Source organism: Anomaloglossus baeobatrachus, chromosome 5, assembly GCF_048569485.1.
Source record: "Anomaloglossus baeobatrachus isolate aAnoBae1 chromosome 5, aAnoBae1.hap1, whole genome shotgun sequence".
Classification (NCBI taxonomy): Eukaryota; Metazoa; Chordata; class Amphibia; order Anura; family Aromobatidae; genus Anomaloglossus; species Anomaloglossus baeobatrachus.
Window position 1 is genome coordinate 28,053,253 of NC_134357.1, and position 26,957 is coordinate 28,080,209.

Consider the following 26,957-nt stretch of genomic DNA (forward strand, 5'->3'; position numbering starts at 1 on the left):
TAGTGTGGGGTGCACATATAGAGAATGAGGAACCCTTATACAGTTTGGGAGCTAATCTAAGGGTCATTATACAGAATCAAAGCTAATGGGGGTCCTTTATACAGTGTGGGAGCTTTTGTGGGATGCCGTCATACTGGGGGGACAACTTTGGGGGCTCTCATACAGTGTGGGGGGCTACTATTGAAGCCATTACACAATGTAGGAACTAATGTGGAGACAATGAGTGTGTTGGCTACCACGGTGGCCATTACTCAGGGTGTAGACCATTGTTTTGGGGGAGCTGTGGGCACATAATACTGTGTATAGGGGAGGTGTAGAGGTATCATACTGTGTCATACTGTGTATTGGGGAGGTATAGGGGTTTCATACTGTTAATAGACGAGCTGTACATGGGGGACATTATTAAATGTTAAGTGGACGCTTAAAACCCATTATTGTTATAGGGCCACTCAGGGTATAGCCTTTCTAGGAGCAAAATGTGAGCACTTTTCTAGGGCACTTACATAGGGCATTAATATTTTCTAGGGGGCAATTTTACCATCTAGATGGCACAAAGAAGGCATTATTACCATGTAAGGGGTACAGTTGTGGCAATAATATGTGGGGCAGTAAGAGGCGCACAGTTTTTGTACCACACAGCAGGCTCAGTATTGGGGTATCAGTAGGATTAGGAGTTTGTGCAGGTTGGGATTAGAAGGGGTTCGGTGCCGGAAGTGTGAGACGTCAAATGTTTCTTTGTTGTAATCTATGAAGATGAGTCGTGGCTGGAAGAAGTTGTAATGTCGGTCTGGGCCAGATGGAAAAGACGGTAAAGGCGAACAATTCCATCCGAAAGAACATCAGCTGTAAGTCACCATCTATAACTGCACTGTGATCTCTTGTATGTGCTGAGGACTGATATCTACCTCTATATAGCCACCATATAGCGTTGATATCAGTGTCATCTGCTGAGGTTCCCCTAAACCCACGATTGGGCTGCGCCATCGTAGTTATCATGGCTGCCTGGTTAGGGGCTCACTCAGATGTTTTGCCCCCCTGAGTTGAACCCCTACTGTAGCTACGCCTCTGGTGATTGGGTACTAAGTCAACGTCTCCCCAAATTGCACTTCAAGACAGTATTTTTGTCAGCAATTTTTGTCAGTATTCTTGACAGTAGTTATTTGTGCACTGGCGGGTCCTTGTATTTGTCTCCACAATGTTTTTATTGGATGCGTTATTGTATTGTTCCAAAACAATGAACTAGTACCACGGCCGCCTGCCTACTCTACTCAGGTAGACGATTCGTAGCTGCTTTGCTATTCTTATACATGTATTTGATCCAAGCCCTAACTTTGCACACTGATTCTGCAATTTTCCAACTTTACAACAAAGTCTACTTTCAGATAGGTCTTGTTATTCTTGAATTAGCCATGCCCAACATCTATGCAAAAAAATCGTGCAAGTTTGTTATTGCCAAAACCATACTGACCTGGAGAATTGTATCACGTCATTTTTATTGCTCAATAAATGCTGAAAAAACAAAACCCCCCAAAAACCTATGGAAGAATTGTAGTTGTCACAATTTCACCACGCTTAGGCACTACGCAACATGCGCACATAGCCTAAATGCTGAGCTCTGTATAACTCCTCCCACACCACTGATTGGCAGCTTTCTGTGTACACTGCGCATAGGCAGAAAGCTGCCAGTCAGTGATGGGGTGGACAACCTGTCCCATAGGCCCACACAGTCCTCTATTTAGTTCTCTGCATCTCTTCTTTTCCCCTTCCAATTTCACACAGATTATTTTTGGCCTCTTGGCCAAGGTCCAGACACGGACCTTGGCCATAACGAGGCCTCTGACATTTCTGGGTGGCGTATGTTGTGACGGCCCGATGCTACAATGTTCTGTGCATCATGATGCCTGAGGAATAATTTCCTGCCCCTAACCCCATAATCAATATTGGCTGGTATAGATGTAAGATGGTGGCCGAGTTCCTACCCCTGAAGACACCAAATGTTAAGGTATTATTAATGTTATAGGTGCAGGGGAAAGGTTAAATCTGCCCGGCAACAGACAGGTGACAGTTGAGATTATAGGATTAACCAATAGGGGAGGAGCCAATGCTGAGGAAGAGAAACGGTTTATGTGGGAACCTCAGTTGGGGCCCAGCCTATGACAAGAACAGACCTCAGGTCTGAGGAGCAGCAGAGCCGCATAGTATGGGTAATTTGTGACAGGGAAGTAAACTAAGAGCCATTAAGGAAGTAGCTGCAGAGGGGAAACAGCGGTGACCAGAGATAGCATCCGGGAGAGTTCCGCACCATGGACAGCAGGAACAGGACAAGGGAGTTTATCTCCATGTGCTATCACGGATAGCACATGGAGAACAAACAAACGTGAATCACAGCACACAGAGGCACATATGCGTTTTTAACACTGACATGTGAAACAGGCCTATCAGAGTAGTGGCTTTCTTTCCGGAGTAAAGCAACAATTGGTCCTGACAAGCCAACGCTAATAGCAACATGTGGCCTGCACGGGCGTATCCTTCACACTACACCAACTAACACACCCAGCCAGGACCACATTCTTCATGTAGCGTGGCGTGGTGCGGCAGATGATTACCTTGCCCACGACTACCACCCTGTGCCACATTATACAGACAAAATCACTCTTCCCAGAAAAATATTTTTGCATCTAACATTTCCTAAATTATATACCAATACAAATAACGTAAAGTAGATATTTAGCCAAACCAGAGTCTAACTACTTTAAAAATTTATATAGAATTTTATTGATCAAAATTACGTACAAACATATATTAAAATTGGAGGTTTGAGAAAGGGAGGAAGAAGGAACTTCCCTACCCTGGCCCTTCCTCAACGACGGGGGTCGGCGTCCTAATGTGAAGACGCCCCCGTTCCACGACGGCTAACCCTGAATAAAGCCCTTCCTCGCGGGTAAAGATGTGACCCCTATGAGATAAAATGAACCCCTAAAGTAGTAACACCACAGTGAGGAAGAGGTGCTCAGTCCACAGTGGCTAATTTGTCTGTATCACCACTTGGGTGAGTGAGGGTATGGGCCTAGGTAAGTCGTCATGTATTAATAAGTCCATGTGCTCAGTATAAATATTAGAAGTAAGAGTCACATTGATTAACCACAGTACAGATTAGTCAATTAGAGACATAATTCATATGCCAATTATAAACTAATTCAAGAAATGCCCGACGTGTTTCGCCCTTGTCAGTATTCAGGGGCTCATCAGGGGCTTTCCAACATGTTCTTGAATGAAGTATCCAGTTTTGAACATATCAGCAGTGGTAAATATTGTTCACTTCAGAAGGGTATAGGATAATAATAAGCTGCGTACTCAGCTGGTCTATCATGGGGCTTGTCAGGATGACTTATTCACCTTTCCAAGTAGAGGTTCCTGTCTTACTCACGGGTTAAAAATATGCATAGTCCAAACAGGACCCTGGAGTGTTATGTGCTTAATCCACCCTGTAATATGCGCAACGTTGCTCAAGTTACGGACTGTGGGGTGTGGCTAAACGTATCTAGCCCAAAATACGGGCAGTTGCACTTATATATATCGGCCAAAGTAAATATCTTCGACCGGTAGCCTATTTCCCAACGGCCATGTAAAGTTTATGCAGCCATCAATATCAGAGGCAAATCCTAGTTGCTGTCCCACAATGGGGCTAGGGATAACCGTGAAGGACCACAGCAACCAGTATCTTAAACAGATCCGTATAGGAGAAACCAGGTGTGGCGTCCAGTGATCGCCGATATATATAAGTGCAACTGCCCGTATTCCCTAGGCCCATACCCTCACTCACCCAAGTGGTGATACAGACAAATTAGCCACTGTGGACTGAGCACCTCTTCCTCACTGTGGTGTTACTACTTTAGGGGTTGATTCAATCTCATAGGGGTCACATCTTTACCCGCGAGGAACGGCTTTATTCAGGGTTGGCCGTCGTGGAACGGGGGCGTCTTCACATTAGGACGCCGACCCCCGTCGTTGAGGAAGGGCCAGGGTAGGGAAGTTCCTTCTTCCTCCCTTTCTCAAACCTCCAATTTTAATATATGTTTGTACGTAATTTTGATCAATAAAATTCTATATACATTTTTAAAGTAGTCTGCATCTAACATTTCCCTTGGTCTCATGCAAATTTGTTGTAATTTATTTTCCCTGGTTTTTTTTTGGCCGATGTGACGACAGAAGCCAAATGAACAAATCTCCCTCCAGGCAGTAAATGATGTAACTCGGATAGAACATTATAGGAGTTGGAGAACAATCGGAACAAGAACAAAATCTTTCCTGTTTCTGTTTTCTTGCAATGGACTCAAAGTCATTTGGACAATAAATTAATGAGTTTGATATAATGTCATATGTGAGTGCGTTTTTATTTTTAAGTTCCAAACTGAATAGGAGCATTTTGGATCTTGGTTTGAACCCACAATCAATAATTTGTCAAGCAAATACAAGAAAATCTTGCATCAGCTCCCAGGTTTCCAATATAGATGGATGTCTCTTTGGGTGCGGTGCACAGAACAAATAGGGCGGCTTCTGAGCAGTACAATCCAAAAAAGTGAAAATACCAGCATCCACAACATTAATAAGAACATCGAATTTATTAATCCACTAGAAGGTGGCCCGATTCTACGCATCGGGTATTCTAGAATTTACGTATTGTGTAGTTCATGTATGATTTTTGTTATATATGTTGTTGTGTGTAGTTACCAAGTGTTTGTGTAGGGCACTGTACATGTTCTGGGTGTTGTCTGGGTGTGACGGGGGGTGAGAGTGGTGTTGTATGTGTGTTGCGTGTGTTGCGTTGTTTGTGGAGCGCTGTGTGTCTGTAGCGTTGTGTGTGTGTGTGTTGCGCGGTTTGTGTGTGTGTGGTGTGTTTTGGGGGGAGGAATGTTTTGTGCAATGTGTGTGTTGTGCGGTATGTGCGTATATTTGTGTGTGCCGCGGTGTTTGTGTGTTGGGTGTTGTATGTGTGCAGCGTTGTCTGTGTGTGTGGGTGTCTGTGTAGGGCAGTTGTTTGTGGTTCCCAGTGTGTGTGTGTGGTGTGTTGTGCATTGCGCGCCCGTGTGTGTGTGTGTGTTGGGGGGAGGTGTGCACTTCCCATCGTGCTCCATCCCCCATGCAGCGCACTCCCCATCGTGCTCCATCCCCCATGCAGCGCACTCCCCATCGTGCTCCATCCCCTATGCTGCGCACCCCCCATCGTGCTCCATCTCCCATGCTGCGCACTCCCAAACGTGCTCCATCCGCCATGCTGCGCACTCCCAAACGTGCTCCATCCACCATGCTGCGCACTCCCAAATGTGCTCCATTCGCCATGCTGCGCACTCCCAAACGTGCTCCATCCGCCATACTCCGCACTCCCCATCGTGCTCCATCCCCCATGCAGCGCACTCCCCATCGTGCTCCATCCCCTATGCTGCGCACCCCCCATCGTGCTCCATCCGCCATGCTGCGCACTCCCAAACGTGCTCCATCCCCCATGCTGCGCACTCCCAAACGTGCTCCATCCGCCATGCTGCGCACTCCCAAACGTGCTCCATCCGCCATGCTGCGCACTCCCAAACGTGGTCCATCCGCCATGCTGCGCACTCCCAAACGTGCTCCATCCGCCATACTCCGCACCCCCCATCGTGCTGCATCCCCCATGCTGCGAACTCCCAAACGTGCTCCAGCCGCCATGCTGCGCACTCCCAAACGTGCTCCATCCGCCATGCTGCGCACTCCCAAATGTGCTCCATCCGCCATGCTGCGCACTCCCAAACGTGGTCCATCCGCCATGCTGCGCACTCCCAAACGTGGTCCATCCGCCATGCTGCGCACTCCCAAACGTGCTCCATCCGCCATGCTGCGCACTCCCAAACGTGCTCCATCCGCCATGCTGCGCACTCCCAAACGTGCTCCATCCGCCATGCTGCGCACTCCCAAACGTGCTCCATCCGGCATGCTGCGCACTCCCAAACGTGCTCCATCCGGCATGCTGCGCACTCCCATACGTGCTCCATCCGCCATGCTGCACACTCCCAAACGTGCTCCATCCCCCATGCTGCGCACCCCCCATCGTGCTCCATCCCCCATGCTGCACCAGCATCAGCCTCTCTACCCGCAGCATCAGCCTGTCTGCCCGCAGCATCAGCCTCTCTCTTCCCAGCATCAGCCTCTCTACTTGCAGCATCAGCCTCTCTCCTCCCAGCATCAGCCTCTCTGTCCCCAGCATCAGCCTCTCTGTCCCCAGCATCAGCCTCTCTGTCCCCAGCATCAGCCTCTCTCATCCCAGCATCAGCCTCTCTCCTCCCAGCATCAGCCTTTTCTGTCCCCAGCATCAGCCTCTTTCCTCCCAGCATCAGCCTTTTCTGTCCCTAGCATCAGCCTCTCTCCACCCAGCATCAGCCTCTCTCCTCCCAGCATCAGCCTCTCTCCTCCCAGCCTACCCCAGCCTCAGCCTCCCCCAGCATCAGCCTTTTCTGTCCCCAGCATCAGCCTCTTTCCTCCCAGCCTACCCCAGCCTCAGCCTCCCCCAGCATCAGCCTCTCTCCTCCCAGCATCAGCCTCTCTCTTCCCAGCCTACCCCAGCCTCAGCCTCCCCCAGCATCAGCCTCTCTCCTCCCAGCATCAGCCTTTTCGGTCCCCAGCATCAGCCTCTCTCCTCCCAACCTACCCCAGCCTCAGCCTTCCCCAGCATCAGCCTCTCTTCTCTCAGCCTCCCCATCCCAGCCTTCCCCAGGATCAGCCTCTCTCCTCCCAGCCTCCTCCAGCACGCCGTGCTCCTCTGCCGACACTCACAGATCCGATCGCATACACACACACACACACACACACGATCGCATACACTCACACACACCCGATCGCATACACTCACACACACCCGATCGCATACACTCACACACCCGATCGCATACACTCACGCACACACAAATTGACGATATTGCACATACGCGCTCACACTCACAACATCCGGAGATACCACATGCTTCTGGCCATGTGATCCTCCGGCAGGTCCTGGAAGCTCACAGCACAGTATCGCCGCCGAGAAGCAAGCGATATCCCAGGATGTTGTGAGTATGTGGATGCGATGTGATGTGTGTGTGAGGTGTGTGTGATGTGTGTGTGAGGTGTGTGTGAGAGTGAGTGTGATCTGATGTGTGTGTGCTGTTATGTGTGTGCTGTTATGTGCGTGCGTGTGTGTATGTTCCGCCGCTGCAGGACCTTGATGCGCTGGTAACTATACTAGCATGGTTACCAGCGTATCTCGTCCCCCGCTCGCACGGGAGCCCACACCAGCATACGGCGGCAACCCCAGCAATGCGAGGGTATGTGTCGGCTGGGTTTGCGGCGTACGCTGATGTGGGCTCCCGGGGGTACAGTACTCAGCTGGGAGTCGTGGCTCCGTGACCGTGTCCGTTTGGGGAATGCGTGGGGGGGCGGGGCCAGAGCTAGCGTGCATTGCGTCAGGGGGGCGGGGCGTGGCCGAGTTGCCAATGCCTGCAGGGTGCCGGGGCGAGAGGCCAATCTGTGGGGGGGGCGGAGCCTGGGCGAGCGGCCGGCCAATCCATGTGGGGGCGCAGCCTGGGCGGGCGGCCAATCCGTGCGGGGGGGCAGGGCCATGGCGAGCCCAGCGGCCAATCAGCTTTGTGTCACCGTAAGGACACAATTTTGGAGCAAGACAGACAGATAGACAGACAGACAGAGAGAATAAGGCAATTATATATATAGATAAGATATTAAAATGACATAGACACGAGCAAGTCTACCCGTTTCGAGCGTATCACGCTTTTAATTCATGACAAAATTCATGACAAAATTCTAGTGCTGCTATCACAAAGACATATAGCAATGTTACTGTAGTACTCACGGGGCAAGGGGTTTAATATATCCTCATCACCAGGCCAGTGATGTCGGGTCTGGGGATGTCACGGGTGGCCCTGCCCAGCTTCGTGGTCCTGAGGTGTACAATAAAAGACAATGGATGGGATGGATGGTGGATGATGGCAATAGTAGAGGAGGTAGTGAGGAGGGTGTTGGGAGTAGTAGTTGTCTCGTGATGCCACCTGTGGTATGCAGCCAGGGATTAGCCGCCACAGCTATGGCTGTCCTCCGGGGCAGATGGTCGTAGCAGCAATGATGGTACTGCTCCCCAGAGATGGAGCGGACCCCGGGGAAGATGATGAGGAGAGTAGTGGCCGTTGGTGTCGAAGCCGGCAATCAATCAAAAGGCTTAGTCAACTGCTGCGGTTCCAGGTGTTTTAATCACAGTTGTTTAGATTGCCCGGAAGATACTGGTCACCACCGTAATGGGCCCCAGTTGATCCTGAATCCGTTGGAGGTCAGACCTGGTACGGTGGGCGGTGGCTGCTTGCGCCTCTAGATATGAATCCCCGTGGCCTGTAGCTTCTTGGGGACCCCAGTTCTTAACTTGTTGTCTCCCGTCCCGTATGCCTAAGTTAGATCACAACTCCAGACCCTATGTGGCACTGTGCTCTGGGAACTTTGGTGGCTAGGGGGACATGTAATCCCCCTGTCCTGCAGATTTTGGTGATCCAACCTAAAGTATGGTTCACCCTAGGGTTCTGCACCCTGCACTGCGCCGGTTCCGAAAGAACAATGAATCTCTCCCCTTGGCGACTGTATTGACTACTGCGTCCCACCAGAGCCACTGGTAGAACCTGTCTGCTCCTGTCCTCTCCTGCTGGAGAACTCTTTAACTGTTATGTAAACTCCTAACTCACCCTGGTGGCTGCCCCGCCCCTGGCTCCCTGTCACTAGTGGGTGGTGGCCCCCCATGTTTGGTGACTGCCTTAAGACCCGACCCTAGTCCGGTCCCCAGTGGGGAGGGTAACCTGGTTGTGTGTATGAGTTTGTGTGTAATGGAACCGGTATCGACCTTCTCCTCCAGGATAAGTACCACACCTTAAGTGAGGTGCAGTACCCTGTGGCACCTGAGGCCGCAGGGGTGCCACATTACGTTGCTCCCTTTTGTACAAGGTAACATTGCTGTATATAATGGTATTTGCACTTTTTTGAATCAATAATTTGTGTCTCTCCAGGGGTATAAGGATATTTTCTAAGCCACAAACTTCAACTATTTGCACTGCCTTTGATCTATAGTCATATTGTCACACTCGACATTGGAGATGGTAAAGTGCTGAGCTGGACCACAGTGGGACCCCGGGCTTACTCTTTTTGTGGGAAGGGCTTGACTAAGCGCCCACTGTGATCTGGACACCAGGTGCCACTACCAAAGCAGAGACCGGGACTGTGGCAGCTAACCCACAGGACAGAAGACAGACTCAGTGTTAGACAGGCTGAGGCTGGTGGCACAGCCGGGATGGACAGACACAGTCAATGGAATAGCGAGGGCCACAGGGTAGCTGAGGTTGGAGGCACGGCTGAGTTGGACAGGCACGAACTTTGGTGTACTAAAGACTACCAAGGTAGCCGTGGCTGGAGGCACGGCTGGGATGGACAGACACAGCCCTTGTTGTAACGAGGACTACCATGGTAGCTGAGGCTGGAGACACGACTGAAATGGACAGACACAGACTCTGGTGTAGCTGAGGCAGAAGGCACAGCTGGGATAGACAAGCAGGAAATAGTACAAAAGCACAATGGACAAAGGGACCTGACAACTAGCTGGTTAGGGCACAGGAACACTAGCTAACTAACTACATTGATCAGGCACTTCGCCTAGTGGGAGAGACTCTTATGTATCCAGTGCCTCAGCAGTAGGCTGAGAGGTACTTCCTAGTTGTGACATGATGTCCCTTTAACAAAAGGGCAGTAGTGCTCGCTCAACCCCAGGTGCAGTCCCAGAGGATCTGCGCCACTCGCACAGGCCCTGGAAGGAGGAAGCAGGGAGCGCCCACGTGGAGGAGTGAGGAAACACCATGCTACATGGGAGAGCTGGCCGCGGCAGTGAGTAGCGCACTTCCCTGCTTGTGGAGGAGAGTGAGCAGCACAGGGATGCTAGCATTACATTACACATATACAGTATATATAGTAAACTTGGTTGTGTTACCATATATGTGGCGCCCCTGAGGCTTCCGTCGCCACAGGAACATTTCACCCCATCCAGCGGTGTGATGTCCCATTCTGGGTAAGGAAAGGGGTGAACGCCGGTCCACAGGCAAATTCACACTACACCCATTGTTAGGTACACACAGGGACCAGGGACAGTGGCAGCAACCCTCCCATGCTACATGCTGGGAGGGGCCGTAAGACCCATCCCTGCTCCCATAGGGTGGTAGCTGAGCAACTGGGTGAGTGGGAGGAGCCAGCCGAGTGTAGAGTAGAAAGAAAGGTCAGAGTTTAGTCAGTTAGAGTTGAAGTGAGAGAGGGAGAAGGAAGGAGTTCTGCGGGAGGCAGAGGAGAGAGCTGAGAGAAGTGCTGTAGTCAGCCAGGAGCAAGAGAAGAAAGTGACGCTTCCTGGTGAAGACCCTGGGACTCAGAGGGTCCAGGTGACACCAAGTAGAGAAAAGAAGGGATTCCAGGGCCACAGATAGCTTTCAGGCTCATGGCCTGTTCTACAGGAACATCGGTGGAGGGATCAAGCTGCAAACAGGGGACGGTCCCTAGAAACCGGAGGAGGAAAAGGCATCTCCAAAAGTAAAAACCGAGGCCCAGGGAAAGCTGCAAGCTCCCCGGGCCACAGCCCACAGCAGAACCTCTAGAAAGGGGGTAAATTACCGACAGGCAAGCCCCTGGCCCGGAGGCTGTAGTGGAGGCCGAGCCAGGTTCAGCCAGCAAGGGCCAGGCTTAAGGAGACAGCTGAAGAAAGGAACACATAGAGGGGTGCACCGGCTTTCATTCCAGGATCTACCCAGGATCGGCGGAGGTCCCTGACAGTGGGTTCCAGCAGTCCAAAGGCACCAGTGTGCTGCAGCCCAGGAACTGTGAGTAAAAACATCTTGAAATTTCACCCCCTGGTGTTGTCTCCGTTATTCCACCTGCACTACACCGCAATAGACACTTACCAGCACCAACAGTGTCCCCGGGGCACCGCTCCACCTGTGGGGAGCAGGACCATCCAAGCTGCCATACCACCAGCCCCGGAGGCCTCATACAGCAGCGGCGGCTTAATAGCCGCAAACCCCAGGTGGCGTCACGAAAATATAAACTTTAATTACCCCAACACCGAAGCCGTATTAATTGACACCCACCAGGGTCACGGAGTCGGGCCCCGCCACCACTGACGACCCCCGGAGTAGTCCGGCCCGGCACCGGGTGTCCCATAGCCCTGGGGTGGGCGAGTCATATACTGTATGTGGTAATTTTAATTCTGTGATCAAATCAGCTGTTTTGTAGTACCTTGTAATGGCCACTACACATTTTTTTACATCCCTTTGACTGGACAGTTGCCTCTACAGTGCACCAGTGTAGCACCGGCTGTTAGTCTGTGCTGGGGTGCCGCTCACAGTATAGTGAGCTATGACAGTAGCCATGCGGGTACATCAGCATCACTAAAAACCGAGAGGCATAAAGATAATTGTATCCAAGGATCCAGCAGACGCCATGAAGCACTGGAGCTGCTGGTAGCTCACAAATCACAGGAGTCCAACCGAAGCGCCAGCGATAGAAGATGAAGCCGCCAAAAGGTGAGTATAAAACCGGGGACATTTAAAGAGCCACTTCAGCGGGGATATAAAAAAAAAAACACTGCAGTGGCTCTTTAATTCTTTAATGTACTTTGGCAGCCCACTCACAAATTTATTAGCCCAAGAGAATATTTAGTAACTGAACACATTGTTTTTGGTGATCATTCAGACATATGTAAAAATGATCTACAGTGGTGTGAAAAAAGTGTTTGTCCTCTTCCTGATTTCCTATTCTTTTGCATGTTTGTCACACTTAAATGTTTCAGATCACCCAAAAGAAAGTAAATATTAGACAAATAACACAAGGAAACACAAAATGCAGTTTATAAATGGAGGTCTTCATTTTTAAGGGAAAAAGAAATCCAACCTACAGGGCCCTGTATGAAAAATTGATTGCCCCCTAAACCTAAAAACTGGTTAGGCCACTGTTAGTAGCAACAACTGCAATCAAGCGTTTGCGATAACTGGCAATGAGTCTTTTACAACGCTTTTGAGGAATTTTGGCCACTCATTTTTGCAGAATTGTTGTTATTCAGTAACATTGGAGGGTTTCCGAGCCCGAACCGCCTTGTTAAGGTCATGCCACAGTATCTCAATTGAATAAAGGTCAGGACTTTGACTAGGCCGCTCCAAAGCCTTAATTTTGTTTTGTTAAGCCATTCAGAGATGGACTTGCTGGTGTGTTTTGGATCATTGTCCTGCTGTATAACCCAAGTGTGCTTCAGTTTGAGGTCAGGAACAGATGGCCAGACATTCTCCTTCAGGATTTTTTGGTACAGGGCAGAATTCATGGTTTCATTTACCACAGCAAGTCTTCCAGGTCAGAAAGCAGCAAAACAGCCCCAGACCATCACATTACCACCACCATATTTTATTGTAAGTATGATGTTCCTTTTCTGAAGTGCTGAGTTACTTCTTCGCAGAGGCGTAGCAAAGGGGGGCGGAGGGGGCGATCCGCCCCAGGCGGCACGTGCCAGGGGGGCGGCATTTTGGGGGTAAAAAATAAAAAATAGAAAAACATTGAAGAAATAATAATTGTTGATTAACCTCTTAACGACCCATGACATACTGGGTACGTCATGGTGACCTGGTACTTAACGACCCATGACGTACCCATTACATCATGGCGAAAGTGCGGCCCCAGAGCCTCGGTGTCTGCATTCGGTGTGCAAAAACCTTAGATTTGGGGAGGAGGGGACCTCTGCCTGACCTCAGGAGGGGTGGTGTCTCCCCCCCGGCCCTACAGAGGCTGTGATTGGCTGACGAACGCCGCTCAGCCAATCACAGCCACTGTGATATTTCAGCCATTGTCCTTGTGACCGATTTCTCCAATCACCTTGGATCTGGGACCGGTGACCTGTAGGTGACCACTCCCCTCAGCTTCACTTCAACTGTGAAAGCTGAGGAGAGTGATCCATGCAAGTACCATTTGGTAAGTGCCCCCGATCCTGCCCCCTTTCAGCCGTGCTTCCGCAGCAGCACTAGTCACCACCCCCGATCCACCGCCACTACTGCCTCCAATCTGCCACCGCCCTCCTCCATTTTATGCCCCCTCCATCCGCCACCGCTCTTCCCATCAGCTGCTGCCCCCCTGTATTCGCCACTGCTCTCCCCATCAGCCGCTGCCCCCCTTCATACACCACCGCTCTCCCCATGAGCCGCTGCCCCCCCTGCATCCACCACCGCTCTCCCCATCAGCCGCTGCCCGCTTGCATCCACCACCACTCTTTACATCAGCCGCTGCCCCCTGCATATGCCACCGCTCCCTCCATCAGCCGCTGCCCCCTTAATATGCCACCGCTCTCCCCATCAGCCGCTGCCCCCCTGCATCCACCACCTCTCTACCCATCAGCTGCTGTCACCCTGCATAAGCCACCACTCTCCCCATCAACCGCTGCCGCCCTTCATATGCCACCGCTCTACCCATCAGCCGCTGCCCCCTCCATCCGTCACCCAATATCCAAGATACCCAAGTTATATATATTCTGGATTATCGATGGCCAATGGAGAGGGGCGGCAAATGTGACGACAGCCCCTGGCGGCAAAAGCAGTAGCGACGCCACTGCTTCTATGCCAGATGTAATAGGACAAACACCTTCCAAAAAATTCAACTTTTGTCTTTTAAGTCCACAGAGTATTGTCCCAAAATGTCTTGGGGATTATCAAGATGTTTTCTGGCAAAACTGAGATGAGCCTTTATGTTCTTTTTGCTCAGCAGTGATTTTTGTCTTGGAACTTGTCACAGACGTCTCCCGTTATTAGGAGACTTGTGACAGGTTTGGGCCCTCAGCCTCACCTTTGGTGTATTAAGGGTTAATGTCAGTTTTGTTGCCAGCAGCTTTCTTGCACACCAAGTCAGATGCACCCACTCTGTGACTACGCCCTTCATCTTCAAATAGTGGCTAAGCTATCATTCTTTGTGATGGGCCCATGGAGGGTTACTTGTCAAGGGGTAGGATGACACAACGGCCAGGCCCGATTCTGAGACCCCGGCGGTGTCAATAAAGATGGACGAAGGGAATATTTACAGAGGAGAAGAGTTTGTAATCGTGATGCCACCGGTGGTTTGCGGTTAAAGTAGGAGCCGCCGCTGCGAGAGGTATCCTCCAGGGTAGATGGTAGCGCAGCTCTGATGGTACAGCTCTCCACAGGCAGAGCTCAGGCCCCGAGGATGATGAGGGTGGTAGTCTCTGAAGGCGGCAGGGCGCGAGGGCGATAACGCCGGCAGTGATGGGATGACACAAGGGTTGCAGTCAAAGTTCTTTACTTACTGAGATGCCACCGCCTTTGGAGTGAGGAGATCCGCTGTTGTGGGTTCCAGCCGAACCCAGATAGTTCAGAGGTCAAGGCTGGTGTTCCATCTGAGTGTCCTTTCTATTAGTAATCCCTCCATCCCAGCACCTGGTCAGTGGAATGGGTCACGGGCTCTTGCTGCGCTCCCCGTAAGCCCTGGGATCCCCCTTCTTCCTAAGAACCCGGGCCGAGCCGCTCCAGCTCCAAGCCATGGGTCACTTGTTCTTTCATGTACTCTCTCCCTTGTCTGCTGTTGCCTATCCGAAGGTCCAGGCGCAAACTCCTGATGTGTGATGTTGCTCCTCACTTTCCCTGATCGTGCCACGCCTCCCAGGTCTCTGAACTAGTGGGCAGGAGGTCCCATACCTACTGATAGCCACCTCCAGCACCTACCCAAGCCCAGTCCAAGTGGGAGGGCAGCTAACTATGTGATGGATGAATTATAGTGTGCATTGGTGAATGGCCTCCTTTTTACCCGGGATGAATACTACACCTCAGCTGAGCTGAGGTGCAGTATCCTGTGGTGCCTGAAGCATCAGGGGCTCCACATTTTCTCTTACCAGAATCCATTCTGTCCTGGCCACCTAGGTGGAAGGAGCTGCTGGAATTCTGACCTGAGCCCATCTGTCTGCTGCCCCGGAGTCTTGCTGCAGTCGTGGAGTTGGTGTTTGTATCCTTTTTCCCCATTTGTCTTCTTTCGCTTTATGTTGTACTAGGTCTGATCGCAACTGTCTCACCATGTAATTGGACTTCTCCCACTCTGAGCATGAAATTATCGACAGTCTCTAATATTTATGCTGAGTCACCATGGCTCAGGTTGCAGCTCTTGCACATCTGATGCAGACTCTCAAGTGGTGCACCAGTTGCAACAAATTGCTTGGCTTCTGGTCTCAGCTCATGCCCCGACACAGCTGGATAACCCAGATAACCCTCCCATACAGGTTTTCTGGAGGGAAAGATATTTTTTTACGTTCAGGGAAGCTTGCAAGTTATTATTCAAGCTCCACCCTCATTCCTGAGGGATGGAGGAACAGCTAGTGGGGATTATAGTATCCTGTTGCGGGAAGACCCCCAGTCCTGGGCCTTCTCTCTGCCGACTGATTCTCTGTCATTGCGGTAAGTGGACAAGTTTTTTACAGCTTTGGCCCTGGTCTATGGTGATCCTAATGGCATCTCCATTGCGGACTCTAAACTTCAACAGGCGGCGTATCCGGCTGAGGAGTATTGCTTTGAGTTCCAGAAAGGGGCCACAGACACCGAATAGAATGATCCTGCTCTAAGGAGTCAATTTTGTCAGGGCCTGTCTAATCGGATGAATGATTTTCTGGTTCAGTATCCTGCTCCAAAGTCACTGGACTCCACCATGTCCCTTGCAATTAAGGTGGATAGATGCCTCAGGGAAAGACCAACTGTGACCCATTCCTCTGTAGTTCTCCCGCATGAAGAGGTCCCACTGGTGAATGTTAACGAACCCATGCAGTTGGGGGGCCTCCCCTAATATTTTGTTGCTTGTGGTTTGCCATGGGATGAGGACATACTGTGGTCACAATGGTCATTATATTAGGGTTTGTCCATCTATCCCCAAACATGTATTACCTTGCAAAAAAACGCTCTTGATAGAATCTATTCTGTCCTGGCTGCTTAGGTGGAAGGAGCTGCTGGGGTTCTGACCTGAGCCCATTCGTCTGCTGCCTCGGAGACTGGCTGCAGCAGTGGAGTTGGTGTTTGTATCCTATTCCCTCTTGTTTGTCTTCTTTCCCTTCATATGGTATTAATGCAGAGGTGGGACTTGTGTTCCTTGCCAGGCATCTCACTAGTGAGTGTGAGTACAGGGCTTTGCAAAAGCATTAGGTATTTTGTTCAGCGACGGGGTGCAGGTGAGTGCAGGAGGCGTCCCATCTTTCTTCCTAGGGCCCACTGCTATTAAAGTATCCCTGTGTCCTTCCTTTGTATGTGGTGTTTTTGTAGTGCGCCAGACAACCATAGGTCTGATCACAACTGTCTTGCCGTGTAATCAGTCTTCTCCCACTCCAAGTGTCACAGAACTCTGCCATGCAGGCCATTTTTGCCCTGTCACTCAATGACCTTATCTGAGGCAAGTAAGGCCTACAGTTCTTTGGATATTGTTGTAGGGTTTTTTGTGACCTCTTTGATCTGTCGCTGCGCTCTTGGGGTTATTTTGGTCCATGTTTTCACAGTTGGTGGCTAATGGCTCTCACTTTGTGACTCCCAAAGCTTTAGAAATGGCTTTGTAACTTTTTGAAGACCAATAAATCTTAATTGCTTTGTCATTTGTTCCTGAATTTCTTTGGATCATGGCATGATGACTAGCTTTTGAGGATCTTTTGGTCTACTTCACTTTGTCAGGCAGGTGCTATTTAAGTGATTTTTTGATTGAGAACAGGTGTGGCAGTAATCAGGCCTGGGTATGGCTAGGGAAACTGAACTCAGATTTCCAAAGACGTGATAACCACAGTTAATTTATATTTTTCCTTAATAATAAAGACCTTCATTCATAAACTGCATTTTGTGTTTACTTGTGTTAAAAAGACTCATAAATATCAAAGCTTAATATTTTTAGAAGTTGGAGTGGTGTTTTTTTAGATTTGGCTATCTTAGGAGGATATCTGTTTGTGCAAGTAACTATTACTGTGCAGAATTATTAGGCAACTTAATAAAATATATTCCCATCTCACTTGTTTATTTTCCCCAGGCAAACCAATATAAGTGCACAACATTTTGAAATAAACATTTCTGACATGCAAAAACAAAACCCAAAAAAATTAGTGACCAATGTAGCCACCTTTCTTTATGATGACACTCAACAGCCTACCATCCATAGAATATGTCAGTTACTTGATCTGTTTACGATCAACATTGCGTGTGTGACGCCCTGGGCAAGCCAGGGGTCACAGGTCATCACACCACCACACCCTACACCTCAGTTAGGAACACCTAAGCTAACCTAAAATCCTTGTTGCCTTCCTCCAGGAGCTGGTGTCCACACCAGGGGGTGGGCCAGGCGGTTGGCTCCGCCCACCGAGGAGTTCACAGCTCTGGAGGCGGGAAAACCAGGCAGTTGAGTGAAGGAAGTGAAAGTAGAAGGAAGTGAAGTGGTAGAGGAGCTGAGGAGAAAAGCTGAAGTAAAGTAAAAAGTGACAGTTTGTAAAGCCTGAAGTTGGTCCGGGTGTGTACCCCGGGCTGAGAGACAGCAAGGTCAGCAGATGTCGGTGATTGTCCGCAGGGGTGACTGCTCGGAGGTTGCTGGAAGGACCGCGGACGGGTGGTGACTCGGCGGTCTGGAGCAGTGTACAAGGAACAGTCAGCACCAGGGCAGGGGCCTTTCGGATCCCGGCAAGGCTAGGAGTCGCCATAATTTGCCAAATCCGTCAGTGAAGGGGACGACTGTCTCCCAACAACCAAGTCCCAATTGAAGGCAACAGTCCAACCGTAGCAGAGAGACACCGCCACCGCCAGGAACCCATGGGAACCCATCGCAGCCATCATCATCTTAGGTGCAGGAAAAGGGACCGTCACCGTCAACTACTGGGGAAAAGCAAGTGCAGCCGTCCGTGGGAACCGTCTTTCGAGCCGTGTGTTTTACCGAGAACTGTGTCATCGTCTCAGGCTGAGTGAGTACCACAGTGCCGCAAGGCACAGCGCTGCCCCCGCGTCCCTGCTCCCACCAAGCCCTGTATCACCCACTTCATCACTGGGCCCCGGGATCACCAACCCCTACCCACGGAGGGGCAACACAACAACTAGCTGCGCCATACCATCACTCCCGGGATCCCCATACAGAGCAGCGGTGGTGTCAACAAATCACCACAACCGTGGGTGGCGTCACGGACAATAGACTATATCCCAAAAACCAATTCCCTTTCACTCACGGGCGAGGAGCGCCGCTCAAGACCCCCGGGATCCGGCCCACCGCTCGAGCTACCACTGAGCAGCAGCAGCCGGACCCGAGCAGAGGGGTGAGCGCAGTGCTGACACCCTCCTCCCCGCCCGCGACAACTTGGCGTCACAAACAGGATCTTACCGCTCTGCCGTTGGGTACAGGTGCGCCTTGTGACCGCCGGAGGTATCCGGCTGAAAAATTTCAGAAGTCGCCATCTTTGGCGCGAAAAGTTCCCGCTCGAGCGTCTTCTCGAGTAGCAGAGGCGCGAAGGCCAAAACCCCGCCCCAATAGAGGAGGGGCCGGAAAGAAGCTAAGGGGGACGGAAACAAGATGTCTGCGCCCGACGGAGCCGGTGGAGGAGCGGTGGTCGCAGCCGCAGTGGCACCCGCGGATGGGAATGGGCCTGCCCAGGTCCCGGCCGCGCTGGCGGGAGGTGCCGCAGCCCCCGCGCTCGCTCAGGTGATGCCGTTCTCCTTGCCCTATGCGCCCGGAGCTACCTGGCTACCGCAGTATGACGGGAAACCTGATGCTTTACAGGTCTTCCGGAAAAAGCTTAACCCGTTGCTAGAGCTGTACCCCCTGACCGATAAGCAACGTGCGGCGGTAGTGCTGGGCCAGTTAACTGGTGCGGCTGAGCAGGAGGCGGAGACCTGGGCCGAGGGGGACCGGCTCTCTGTAGCCACCATCTTTGAGAAGCTACAGACTGCCTTTGAGACCCAGACTGAAGCTGAGCTGAGGATGCAGTTTTACCAGTGCGGCAACGGGCTGTGGATAGCATTCGGGACTATGCTTTACGTCTGCAAACCGCCCTCCGCACGCTAAGGCGGGTGAACCCTATCAATGAGGCGGATAGCAACAAGATGTTAGTAGAGCAATTTGTGCAGGGGATGAGATCCCCTGAGGATCGCAAACAACTCCGGCTGTAGGCCCTAGAACACCCTGATGTGGACTTTGCTGTGTTAAAGGAACGGGCCATTAAAGCACTACAGCCCCCAGCTTCAGAAGTCCTGGAGCCAGCCCCATGGCCCATTGAGACGGCCCCCGTTGTGGTGGCCCCTGCCCTACCAACCTCTCCAACACCTGCAGCCCCAAGCAGCACGATGGAGGAACTAGCAGCCCAGGTCCGTCGCATGGACGGAGACCTCGCCAAGATTCTTGCTGCACTCCAACCTTTGACCAGATCTCAGCCTTCAGCACAGATACAGCTTGCCGACAGCCCTGAGGATGTCCCCTGGATGCAGCGGAGAAGTAACAGCAACCCGCGGAGCAGACCTCCAACCTGCTACAAATGCCGTAAGCCCGGGCATTACTTCCGACAGTGCCCGTTAAACGAGCAACCCCTGGGGCCCCGGGCCAACCCTCAGGAGTAGAACACCGTGGCCCCCCGGACTGGCGGGACCGGTATATTGGGGCCCGGCCCATCATCCCCGTGGCTGTGGACGGCATACCGGTGATGGCTCTCTTGGACACTGGATCACAGGTAACCACCATACCATACACATTGTACCAGCGGTATTGGGGGATAGACGAGCTGGCACCCCCAGATACTAGTATAACGCTAATTGCTGCCAATGGACTCCCATTGACCCAAGTGGGGTATAAACAGGTGGCTATGACAGTAGGACAAGCTGAACTGCAACACCAGGGCCAGGTTGCTTGGGTGGGAGAGAGCGGAGACCGTAACCGTAAACCGTTGCAACGTTTAAGTACTGAACCTCCCGATGTGGGATGATGTTATAAAGTGTATATATGTTACCGTTTTCCTTTATATATTTTTCAGAAAATAAAACCGGTGTTGGACGGGCAGCCCGCGGACGGTCTGCATTTTGCTAAGGGGGAATGTGACGCCCTGGGCAAGCCAGGGGTCACAGGTCATCACACCACCACACCCTACACCTCAGTTAGGAACACCTAAGCTAACCTAAAATCCTTGTTGCCTTCCTCCAGGAGCTGGTGTCCACACCAGGGGGTGGGCCAGGCGGTTGGCTCCGCCCACCGAGGAGTTCACAGCTCTGGAGGCGGGAAAACCAGGCAGTTGAGTGAAGGAAGTGAAAGTAGAAGGAAGTGAAGTGGTAGAGGAGCTGAGGAGAAAAGCTGAAGTAAAGTAAAAAGTGACAGTTTGTAAAGCCTGAAGTTGGTCCGGGTGTGTACCCCGGGCTGAGAGACAGCAAGGTCAGCAGACGTCGGTGATTGTCCGCAGGGGTGACTGCTCGGAGGTTGCTGGAAGGACCGCGGACTGGTGGTGACCCGGCGGTCTGGAGCAGTGTACAAGGAACAGTCAGCACCAGGCCAAGGGCCTTTCGGATCCCGGCAAGGCTAGGAGTCGCCATAATTTGCCAAATCCGTCAGTGAAGGGGACGACTGTCTCCCAACAACCAAGTCCCGATTGAAGGCAACAGTCAGCCCGTAGCAGAGAGACACCGCCACCGCCAGGGCACCAGTTTCTCAGGGCCAGCGCCTGCGGGCAAAGTATGGCTCCTCCGGCCCATATCCAAGCCGGGGAGCGGGTTACCGGTGGGAACCCATCGCAGCCATCATCATCTTAGGTGCAGGAAAAGGGACAGTCACCGTCAACTACTGGGGAAAAGCAAGTGCAGCCGTCCGTGGGAACCGTCTTTCCAGCCGTGTGTTTTACCGAGAACTGTGTCATCGTCTCAGGCTGAGTGAGTACCACAGTGCCGCAAGGCACAGCGCTGCCCCCGCGTCCCTGCTCCCACCAAGCCCTGCATCACCCACCTCATCACTGGGCCCCGGGATTACCAACCCCTACCCACGGAGGGGCAACACAACAACTAGCTGCGCCATACCATCACTCCCGGGATCCCCATACAGAGCAGCGGTGGTGTCAACAAATCACCACAACCGTGGGTGGCGTCACGGACAATAGACTATATCCCAAAAACCAATCCCCTTTCACTCACAGGCGAGGAGCGCCGCTCGAGACCCCCGGGATCCGGCCCACCGCTCGAGCCACCACTGAGCAGCAGCAGCCGGACCCGAGCAGAGGGGTGAGCGCAGTGCTGACACCCTCCTCCCCGCCCGCGACACGTGCAGCAGCCACCACAGCTTCTAGAGGTGCACTGTTTTCCCTCCCTGTAGATCAATTTTATGAGGGACCACAGGTTCTCTATGGGGTTCAGATCAGGTGAAAAAGGGGGCTGTTACGAACAGGCGCCGCCATAGCCACAAGCAGCCTGCTGCGGTTTCTGTTGCGCCCAGGCGGCGGCTGCCGTTCTTGGCCGTGCCTCGGGTCGTCCAGTTGGCTGTTCCTTCCACCATGTCTAAGTGTGGAGAGGTGGCTAGTGCGCATGCGTGCGCCGATTTACCCCAGCCAGAGTTTAAGCCCGGGGGTTTTGCCTAGTGAGCATGCTCAGCCTGTTTGCATTATGTCTGAGACTAAGTCCTCAGTTCAGGCTACTGAGCATGCTCCCACAATTAACCCTAACAGCCTCTTTGCACAGGTACTTGGACTTCGTGCTGTGTCAAAGTTCTGGGATGTGCCTACTGAGCATGCTCAAACTGACAGTCTGCTTTATAAGCCTGTGGCTCAGGCTACTGAGCATGCTCAGGCACTTAGTGCATCAGAGGCTAGGTCCGGTAAGGACCTCACTGAGCATGTCCGTGAGGTGGCAGGCCCTGATAGGGCAGAGGGTATCAGGTGTCCTGATGACGTGGCAACTCCGGACTGGCTCGCAGAGGCCCGCCCCTATGATCTGGCACCTCAGTATTGGTCGTCAGACGATGACTGGTGAAGTGTTTGGGGCGTGGCTGCCATGAGGTCATCAATGACGTGGCGGTTCCGGATAGGTCGCATGTGACGTCACTGATGACTTGTTACTCTGCTATTGGACCTTGGTGGTTCCACCCTGGGTTTGGGGTGGACCCAGGTTATAAAAGAGGCTGGAGACAACATGGAGGTGCGCAGTCTTCACTTTTGCTCAGTCAGAGCACACCTCCATGTTAGAGCCTCATTGCGGCCTAAGCCTATGTTGGTAAGCGGTAGGTAGGGTTAGGCGAACGGTGCCTGTCACGCCAAGATTCGTGGCTCGGCACATCAGGGTCAGGCGTCGTGCTTCCCTCCTGCCGTTCCAGTCTTGCTATAGCAGCCCAGTAGCGTTAACTGGGCTGCGGCTGCTGTGCTTCCTGTCCAATTGTGCCCCCTACGCACACGGACAACGCACCTGCTGCGCCACCTGTCCAATTGTGCCCCCTACGCACACGGACAACGCACCTGCTGCGCCACCTGTCCGGTTGTGCCCCCTACGCGCACGGACAGCGTACTCCAGGACCCCAGTGGAGTTAACAGGGTGTTCCTTATTTTCCTCGGCTTCCCGGTCAACGCTACTGGTGTACCCATCTGGCCTGACGTGTCCTACACACACGTGGCCAGTCGAGAGGTGGCCAGAAACGCTAATCGGAGGACCGCTCGGTCTGACGTGTCCTACACACGTGGCCGACAGGGCGCTTTCGTGGCGGTCTTCCGGTCAACGCTACCTGGTTACCACCCGGCCTGACGTGTTTCCTGCACACATGGTTGGTGTAGCGCTAGGTGCACCAAAACGCTAATCGGGTTGTCGTCCGGTCTGACGTGTCCCAACACACGTGACTGGTTCCCAGAGTTCCTGGGTTATCTCAGAGCCATCCAGCTCTATAGTCTCCGCCTAACCCTCAGGTGCCAGCAGCTCCTTTGTCATCTGGAGCACGGTGGGCCCCGACTGGCGATTAGGATATATACCCCCTGGTCCTAATCTGCCAGTCCCCCCATAACAGTAAGACTGCGCCAGGGTCTGGCTGGCATGGCGAAGATGGAGCAGCTACGTCAGTTCATGCTGCAGCTTGATGCCAGAGTGAGGTCTCTGGAGAAGTCTGCTCTTACTGCTGATATGGATGTTGTGGTGGCTCAAGCGGCTGCAATAGTGTCCGTCACCAAGCCTACTCCAACCCTCCCTCACCTCTCGCTGCCCAACAAGTTTACGGGGAACAGCAAGGCATGTAGGGGATTCGTGAACCAGTGCTCAGTCCATCTAGAGCTGTTGGCTGCACGGTTTCCTACAGAGAGGTCGAAGGTGGGGTTTATCATCTCCTTGCTCTCCGATAGAGCACTTGAGTGGGCTACACCATTGTGGGAGAGGAATGACCCCGTAGTACAGGACTCTAAGGAGTTTTTGGAGTCCTTGCGACAAGTGTTCCTGGGTCCTCAGGTCACTCACGACTCGGCCCTACAGCTACTGACTTTGGAGCAGGGGCGTACCTCCTCAAGTCAATATGCTGTGAGTTTCCGGACACTTGCTGCAGAACTGGGGTGGTCAGAGAGGACTCTCATTCCACTGTTCTGGAGGGGATTAGACTCGCACGTGAAGGACGCATTAGCGTCGCGTTAGGTACCAACTACCCTTGAGGGCCTCATGACTCTGGCTACCCGCATTGACCTGCGGACCTCCGAACGTCAGCTGGAGCGCAGGTCAGAGGGTCGTTCAGCCACTGTAGTGGTCTCTCCTACTGCACCTCCCTTAGAGGACATCTCTGTCCCTATGGACATGTCTAGGGTTGGTGTTGCTAGGTCTTCGAGTCGCAAGGGCATTTCCTGTTTTGCTTGTGGGCAGTATGGTCATTATGCCAACCGTTGCCCAAAGCGTCAGGATAAGCGACCACGATTGGTGACCATAGCTGGAGGTAGACTGGACTCTGCGTCATCCATTAGGGTGACGTTTCCCGCGTCCATTTCCTTTAAGGGTTCAACATGGTCCACAAGGGCAAGTGTGGACACAGGTGCTGGGGATAGTTTCATCTCCTCCTCTTTTGCCCGGCGGCATGCCATCCCGCTGGTGCAAATGCCAAGGCCAGTGAGAGTCCGTGTGGTGGATGGGTCCTTGTTGCCCAAGGTAATTCACCAGCGGACAGTGCCCATTACCCTTGCCATGTCATCTGGGCATAGGGAGACCATTTCATTTCTGGTTCTCCCTAAGGGTGCAGATGATATTCTGCTGGGTATTCCTTGGTTGAAGCGGCATTCCCCACATATCGACTGGTCGTCTGGGGTGATTACGCGGTGAAGCGAGTCTTGTAGCTCCCACTGCATGTCTCCATCTTCCGCCCGTCGCTCAGTGGTATCTGTGGCGACTATAGACCATTCGAGTGGGAGGGCCGCTAGAGGGGGGGTACTGTTACGAACCGGCGCCGCCATAGCCACAAGCAGCCTGCTGCGGTTTCTGTTGCGCCCAGGCGGCGGCTGCCGTTCTTGGCCGTACCTCGGGTCGTCCAGTTGGCTGTTCCTTCCACCATGTCTAAGTGTGGAGAGGTGGCTAGTGCACATGCGTGCGCCGATTTACCCCAGCCAGAGTTTAAGCCTGGTGTTTTGCCTAGTGAGCATGCTCAGCCTGTTTGCATTATGTCTGAGACTAAGTCCTCAGTTCAGGCTACTGAGCATGCTCCCACAATTAACCCTAACAGCCTCTTTGCACAGGTACTTGGACTTTGTGCTGTGTCTAAGTTCTGGGATGTGCCTACTGAGCATGCTCAAACTGATAGTCTGCTTTCTAAGCCTGTGGCTCAGGCTACTGAGCATGCTCAGGCACTTAGTGCATCAGAGGCTAGGTCCGGTAAGGACCTCACTGAGCATGTCCGTGAGGTGGCAGGCCCTGATAGGGCAGAGGGTGTCAGGTGTCCTGATGACGTGGCAACTCCGGACTGGCTCGCAGAGGCTTGCCCCTATGATCTGGCACCTCAGTATTGGTCGTCAGACGATGACTGGTGAAGTGTTTGGGGCGTGGCTGCCATGAGGTCATCAATGACGTGGCGGTTCCGGATAGGTCGCATGTGACGTCACTGATGACATGGCACTCTGCTATTGGACCTTGGTGGTTCCACCCTGGGTTTGTGGTGGACCCAGGTTATAAAAGGGGCTGGAGACAACATGGAGGTGCGCAGTCTTCACTTTTGCTCAGTCAGAGCACACCTCCATGTTAGAGCCTCATTGCGGCCTAAGCCTATGTTGGGAAGCGGTAGGTAGGGTTAGGCGAACGGTGCCTGTCACGCCAAGATTCGTGGCTCGGCACATCAGGGTCAGGCGTCGTGCTTCCCTCCTGCCATTCCAGTCTTGCTATAGCAGCCCAGTAGCGTTAACTGGGCTGCGGCTGCTGTGCTTCCTGTCCGATTGTGCCCCCTACGCACACGGACAACGCACCTGCTGCGCCACCTGTCCAATTGTGCCCCCTACGCACACGGACAACGCACCTGCTGCGCCACCTGTCCGGTTGTGCCCCCTACGCGCACGGACAGCGTACTCCAGGACCCCTGTGGAGTTAACAGGGTGTTCCTTATTTTCCTCGGCTTCCCGGTCAACGCTACTGGTGTACCCATCTGGCCTGACGTGTCCTACACACACGTGGCCAGTCGAGAGGTGGCCAGAAACGCTAATCGGAGGACCGCTCGGTCTGACGTGTCCTACACACGTGGCCGACAGGGCGCTTTCGTGGCGGTCTTCCGGTCAACGCTACCTGGTTACCACCCGGCCTGACGTGTTTCCTGCACACGTGGTTGGTGTAGCGCTAGGTGCACCAAAACGCTAATCGGGTTGTCGTCCGGTCTGACGTGTCTCAACACACGTGACTGGTTCCCAGAGTTCCTGGGTTATCTCAGAGCCATCCAGCTCTATAGTCTCCGCCTAACCCTCAGGTGCCAGCAGCTCCTTTGTCATCTGGAGCACGGTGGGCCCCGACTGGCGATTAGGATATATACCCCTTGGTCCTAATCTGCCGGTCCCCCCGTAACAGGGGCCTTGTCATTATTTTTTCATCTTTTAGACCTTTACTGGCCAGCCACGCTGTGGAGTAGTTGGATGCATGTGATGGAGCATTGTCCTGCATGAAAATCATGCTGTTCTTGAACGATACCGACTTCTTCATGCACCACTGCTTGAAGAAGTTGTCTTCCAGAAACTGGCAGTAGGTCTGGGAGTTGAGCTTCACTCCATCCTCAACCAAAAAGGTCCCACAAGTTCATCTTTGATGATCCCAGCCCATACCAGTACCCCACCTCCACCTTGCTGGCATCTGAGTCGGAGTGGAACTCTCTGTCCTTTACTGATCCAGCCTCTGGCCCATCAAGAGTCACTCTCATTTCATCAGTCCATAAAACCTTTGAAAAATCAGTCTTCAGATATTTCTTGTCCCAGTCTTAACGTTTTATCTTATGTTTCTTGTTCAAAGGTGGTCGTTTTTCATCCTTCCTTACCTTGGCCTGTCCCTGAGTATGGCACACCTTGTGCTTTTTGATACTCCAGTAACGTTGCAGCTCTGAAATATGGCCAAACTGGTGGCAAATTGCATCTTGGCAGCTTCACGCTTGATTTTCCTCAATTCATGGGCAGTTATTTTGCGCCTTTTTTTTGCGCCTTTTTTTGCCCAACACGCTTCTTGCGACCATGTTGGCTATTTGCCATGAAACGCTTGATTGTTCGGTGATCACGCTTCAAAGGTTTAGCAATTTCAAGACTGCTGCATCCCTCTGCAAGACAGCTCACAATTTTCAGAGCCCGTCAAATCTCTTTTCTGACCCATTTTGCCAAAGGAAAGGAAGCTGCCCAATAATTAAGCACCCCTTATATAGGGTGTTGATGTCATTACACCGCACCCCTCCTCATTACAGAGATG